This window comes from Delphinus delphis, chromosome 2 (genome assembly GCF_949987515.2).
Source record: "Delphinus delphis chromosome 2, mDelDel1.2, whole genome shotgun sequence".
NCBI lineage: Eukaryota > Metazoa > Chordata > Mammalia > Artiodactyla > Delphinidae > Delphinus > Delphinus delphis.
This window is the reverse complement of record NC_082684.1, coordinates 116,876,313-116,882,121: the sequence shown is the minus strand read 5'-3', so window position 1 is coordinate 116,882,121 and position 5,809 is coordinate 116,876,313.

Here is a 5,809-nt window from a genome sequence, read left to right as displayed (position 1 = left end):
ATTCTTTCCTTTAGAAATCTTCAGTGGTACTTTAACCCCATAACTCTTCTTCTAATTAACTTTTTCCTATGACCTTTTACTAAGATGAAAAGGCTACCACCGTTTTTGGTTTTTTGTTTGTTTTTTTAGTGAAATGGATCTTATGGAAAGTCTTATTCATTTTGACTTTTATTATATACAATTTGGTACAAAGTTTCTGGTGGTTTGCTTTGTTTCATTTCTTTAAGTACCTTTGCCATTTGAGGCAATAGTATACAGTCAGGGTCTGAAGAATTATAAATAAGCACATTTTGTTTAAAAGTCAATTTCTGAATATAGATTTCCTATCTGCCCAGATCCTGTACTGTTAGTAAAGTCATCACACTTATTCATTTGCCATGTACTCATATGCAGCTAAAATCATTCACATTTAACATCTAGGCTCCACCCTCTTCTTTTTGACCTATCCTCCTTCCTATCTTGTTTGAAGCTGACTACTCTTCCTTGAAGGAATCCAAAAGTCCTTGCACTTTATGTTCCCTTCTAGTTTTTGTTGCTGAGACTTGAATACTTTATCCCCAAAACTTTGCTTGGGTTTTGCCATGTCAGCAATTCCTTGCTTAAATTATTATGCTGGAGAGCATCTAGCCAAAACTTCTGGTCCAAGCCACCACCCAGTATCTTTTCCAGGATCTATGGGAGTGCAGGAGACAGAATTCAGATATACTCTTACTGAGAGCACATTTTTCTTATTACCTTCATTCTACTTCTTGAGAAAAAAATTTCACATAAAATATATTCTATTCTTTCTATATATAGATCAAATGATATTATTGACTTTTCATGAGTGCCATTTCTCCAAAATATTAAAATAAAGTCCATAAATGCACTTTATATTGCACTGTATTAGCATCAAAAAACACAATTAAAAAATCATACATCATTAATTTTTTTGCTATAGTAACTTTCATTTCATAAATGAAATTCACATTTTTTTGCCAGGAAATAAAGATTATGTAAAAATGACAGTTTATATAGTAATTTTGTATCCCCTTCCAAAAATATATTTATGAACTTTAAAATCCATTATGAAAAAATCATTTGTACTATTGCTACTGACCATTATCTCCATTTCATCACAGTCTACAAATAGATAGAGTTTGCTAGTGGTTACAATCCAAGATGACAACAAAACACTTTTTAGCATAGATTCTGGTGAAGATTTGTGTCAGTCAACAAATAAAAACCCAGAACATTGATATTGTTGGAGGGCAGAGGACAGAAGGAACAGAAAGTGCCTATCAAATGGAGAAGGCGTCTTGAGACAAAAAAACAAGGAAACAAGGGAGGCAACTCCATATGATCAATGGATCAGTTTATTACAGGGTAACTTATTCACAGGGTGGGATTGGGATTGGGTGGATAATGGTCAGGAAGCATTAGCAGCTGCACTCTGCACCCTGGAGGGGTGGACAATTTTATAGTTAACCTAGGGTTTGGGGGTAGGTACTTGGAAATTGGGTGTGCATTTCTAAGATTTATGAATGGGTCATTAGTATCATGGATATCAGGAGTACAACAGGGAAGATTTTCATCATTGTTTGGAGACTAACAGAACATAAAGACTACTTGGTCTTAATGATTATTAAACAATATCTATTAACTACAAAGCCCTTGATGACAGAGAATTGTTTCACTGCACAGTACACTCCTGGGTAGGGTCAGTAAAAGGACCCTTACAGTTGTAAGGGGCCAAGATGGCATCAGTTATGCTAACAGTCTAACAGATACAAAAAGAGATAATATCTGTCTTATACAGGAGCCAAAGACGGTATCTACTTGCTTTTGTATGCTTAGTGCCTAGCAGTATGTTGGAGCCTCTGTCAGTTCCAATGTCTTTGACTGCTAGTGACAAAATACTTAACAAAAAGTCATGTAAAGGTAAAGGCTATTCTTCACGTATGGCAAGAAATCTGGAAGTTAGTGGACTGGGTGTGGGACTGTGGCTCAAATACAGCTTTTTCCCTCTTTTACCTATACACCCCCAGTCATGTTGTCCATAGCCTCATTATGTCAAGGTGGCTCCAAGCATTTCATCCTCACACAGCCACGTTCCAATGGAAGAAGATCATCATGGGGCTCTCTCATGCACATCATCCCTTCTTTTTGGAAGGATACTCTTTCTAGAACACCCCCGGCAGACATTCATATATAAGAACTGGCTCACATAACTAACCCTCTCACCAAGGGAAGATGGAGAGGAGTAGCTAGAAATGTCTGCTTCTATAGCGAGACAGGAAAAGGAAGGTGGTCACTGAATAGATAATCAAAGGTGTGTTCAACAGCATGAAGGATATTGCTCAGTAAAATTTGGATCTAAGAAAAAAACTATATTAGTTCATTATGAAATTTTAGGGAACAAGTTTTATAAATTCAAATCAAACAAAATAATTATAATACTAATTTAAGAAAGGTTGAATTTAGGGCAAAAATAATTAAATGGGATAAATAAGAGCACTATAAAATAAAAAGAGCATCTTATACAATGGAATACTATGCCAACTTTGAGAACGATGAGACAGATCTACCGATTCTTATAAGGAACTCTCCAAAATATATTTTTATGGTTAAGCATACAAATATACACAAATTATTACTGAAAACTGTTAAATGTTTGCCAGTATAAGATATGCATATAACAACAGATATACCTACAGACAATTTATGCTTGCAAATGCATTGAAAGCCCCTCAAAAATTACTAAAGAAATTTGTAACAGTGCTTGAATCTAGAAACCTTAGATGCCTAGTGGATAAGGGGAGAAAGAAAGAGACTAATTTTCCAGTAAATAGTCTTTTTTGTCTTTTGAATTTTATTCCATATTTTATTCCATTTATATTACCTATTAAATGTATTTTATTATAATACAGAAGTGTGTATATGTGTATGTATAAAAATAAATACCATCATTAATAAATAAATAACATTATAAGTAAATAATTTAATAAAATATTTATTTATTTTCAAGGGGAGGATGAGGAAAAAAGAAGAGATTTATCACACCAATAACAAAGAGACCATGACAATGTCCTGTTGTGCAAGTTCAGAGCAGGGGTCAACCAAAACCATAGTTAAATCTGAATGGTGGAAACACAGTATTGCCCCATATGTAACTTTATAGGAAGTAATTGGCCTAAATAGATTATTGAAAAATTTCAGAATGATGTCTTCAAAAGGATGTCGATACCTATTTCTATATGCCAGTTCAGTTTATTAAATATCTGCCTAGGTGGAGTAGAAATCAAGAGATCCATATGCAGTATCACCTAATCCATCTCACAGTTACAAAATGATGATGATGATGATATGATAAAAATTCATTGTTTATAAATCAACATTTCTCATCCTTGGAACTATAGATATGCCGTTTGAATTAAAGAAAATAATAAATTTAAATTAGGGGGATAAAAATTTGGGCTATTGAACTATACCCCAAGGAGAGGAATTTCCTTCACTCCTAACTGATTTTTAATATTTCAGGGAAGCTGTGAAAGAGTGAATCACACTTATGGGTAAAGTTCTGGCTTATATTCTTTTATTTCTCTTCCCTTCCCTTCCCTTTTCTTCCCTTTGCCTGCTTTTCTGTTTAATAATTAAAGCTGGGGGAAATTTTAAACAAGCTCATCTTGAAATTGGTCATGGACAAAGATTTTTGATGACTTCCAGGTCTTTCTATTTCCAAAAGTTAACCTAGTTATAAACTCACCATATCCTGATATTATTGTTATTAGCAACAATAACTCTCAGCAAATATGTCTCAAAACCCTCAGTTATAAGATCTTTTCAATTTTCACCATCAAGGGAAGGTCCAAGGCATATTCCAGTTAAAAATCCTTGCCAAGAAATCTAAGCTGTGTTAAAAGTTTTAGTTTTCTTTTCTTCAAGGAATTCTGGAATTTTAAGTTTAAACAAAAAGTGTTATACATCCCCATTTCCCATTGGATACACTTCCAAAGCCTCATAATCCAATATCATGAAATAGCCTATGGGACAACATTCAGTTTTATTTCAAGCATGTCATATGTTTAAATGCCTATACATGTTTTCCATGTGGCACATATTTCATTGTAATGAAAATATATTTAATGGTAGCAATAAAATAGAATGGAATGAGCATGTAAAATGGCCATACTGTTTTATTTTTAATTGTTGCTTGAATGCCTGATTATCCAGTTGCATATCTCACTCATCCCCCCAACTACAACTTTCAATTTGTTATTATTAATACAACTTATTTTCTATTTAGCTACTCAATATCCAACAGTATCTTGAATCTTGAGAAAAAATTCCTACACTTCCTGTGACTTTGCAAAAATAATTTAATTGACTCAGAACTTGACCTTCAAACTAGAGTAGTGAGATTAAATTGAAGCAAAGTAAAAACTATCTGAAACACCCTTAAAGCCCCCACAGAAGCCGGGTTTCCTGGTGCCCATAGTCTGCCATGGGCCAAGTTTGGGATGAGTTCCTTCCTGCATCATGAATGTGAAGGATTGTTTACTTGATTGAGCAAGTCGATGGGCACAATGTTCTTTTAGGATCTTCCATTGAAGTCAAAGTGTCTGTGTCTCCAACTAAGGGGAGGATGTGAACCTCCTCCTTGGAAAGACATGAAAGTAAGTTACACTTTTTGGAGAAAAGTAGGTTTGTTATTTATTCATAGGCATCAACTTATGATGAATTAAAGTAATTAATATGCTCCCATCATCAGAACTAGGGACAAGGAAAATTAGTTGAGGGGTTAAAAAAAAAGCTTACGTGCATTTAGTATCTCAGGGAAAAAGGTAACCTTTATAAATTAAGGATTTTATTCTCTAAATATTATTGTCTAAATAAAGCATTTAGAACTAACTTTTGTATGACAAACATCAAGGATATTATTGATATTTATACTACATTGGTGGGGATATGAGACAGTGTAGGGTTTCTATATTTTCTTTTATAAATAGCCTCTGCAGCATATGATATGTTTAGAATATTAAATGAATTACATACATTAAGATGAAGGTTTCTACTGAGTACAGAGCAAATACACCTCAGTGCAGATTCATTAATTATCTTAATTTTAAGAGTCAGTAGCAAGCCCAGCACACTCTGAATAGCTGTTATGACAAATTTCTCAGGCCCATCACAAGCATGTGGGATCATCCTCATGATGGCTTTAGAGCTCTGGAAAAGGAAAGGCACTGTGGAAATTCAAGGTTGGGTTTTATTATACTTGTTATTATTATAAAAACCCAATCAGCCAGAATAGGTTAGTTTGATTGAATTTTCAGTTTAACTGAGACTCCTTCAAAATGCTTTCTTGTTTTAACACCTGTAGCTTAAACCTGCCTTATACATATTAATTCATTTTCTTGTCATAGATAGTGCAGACAAAAAGCAAAGTATTAAAAGGACTGATCATTTTTGTAAAAACTTGATTTTTCATTCTGAATGAAATAACATTGAGGAAAGGAAAAGTAATAAAAGACATGATTTTCCCATCTTTGTCACTGGCTTGCTCTGTATCTTGAGCATTTCCCATCTTATAACTCAGTTCCCCCTCTACAACTGAGAGAGTAACACTTGTCCTGTCCACCCTCCAGAGTTGTCAAGAGGTTCACATTTGCAAAGGAATGTGCATGCGCTTCAGTTAGCATATAACATTACAGAAATATTAAAGGTTGTGTGGTTAGAGAAAGCACACTGAGCTGAATATACACTAACCCTAGAATTTTACCCTAAGTAGTTTTGTGTTTGATTCATTTTCAATAGTTCTTTGCTACAG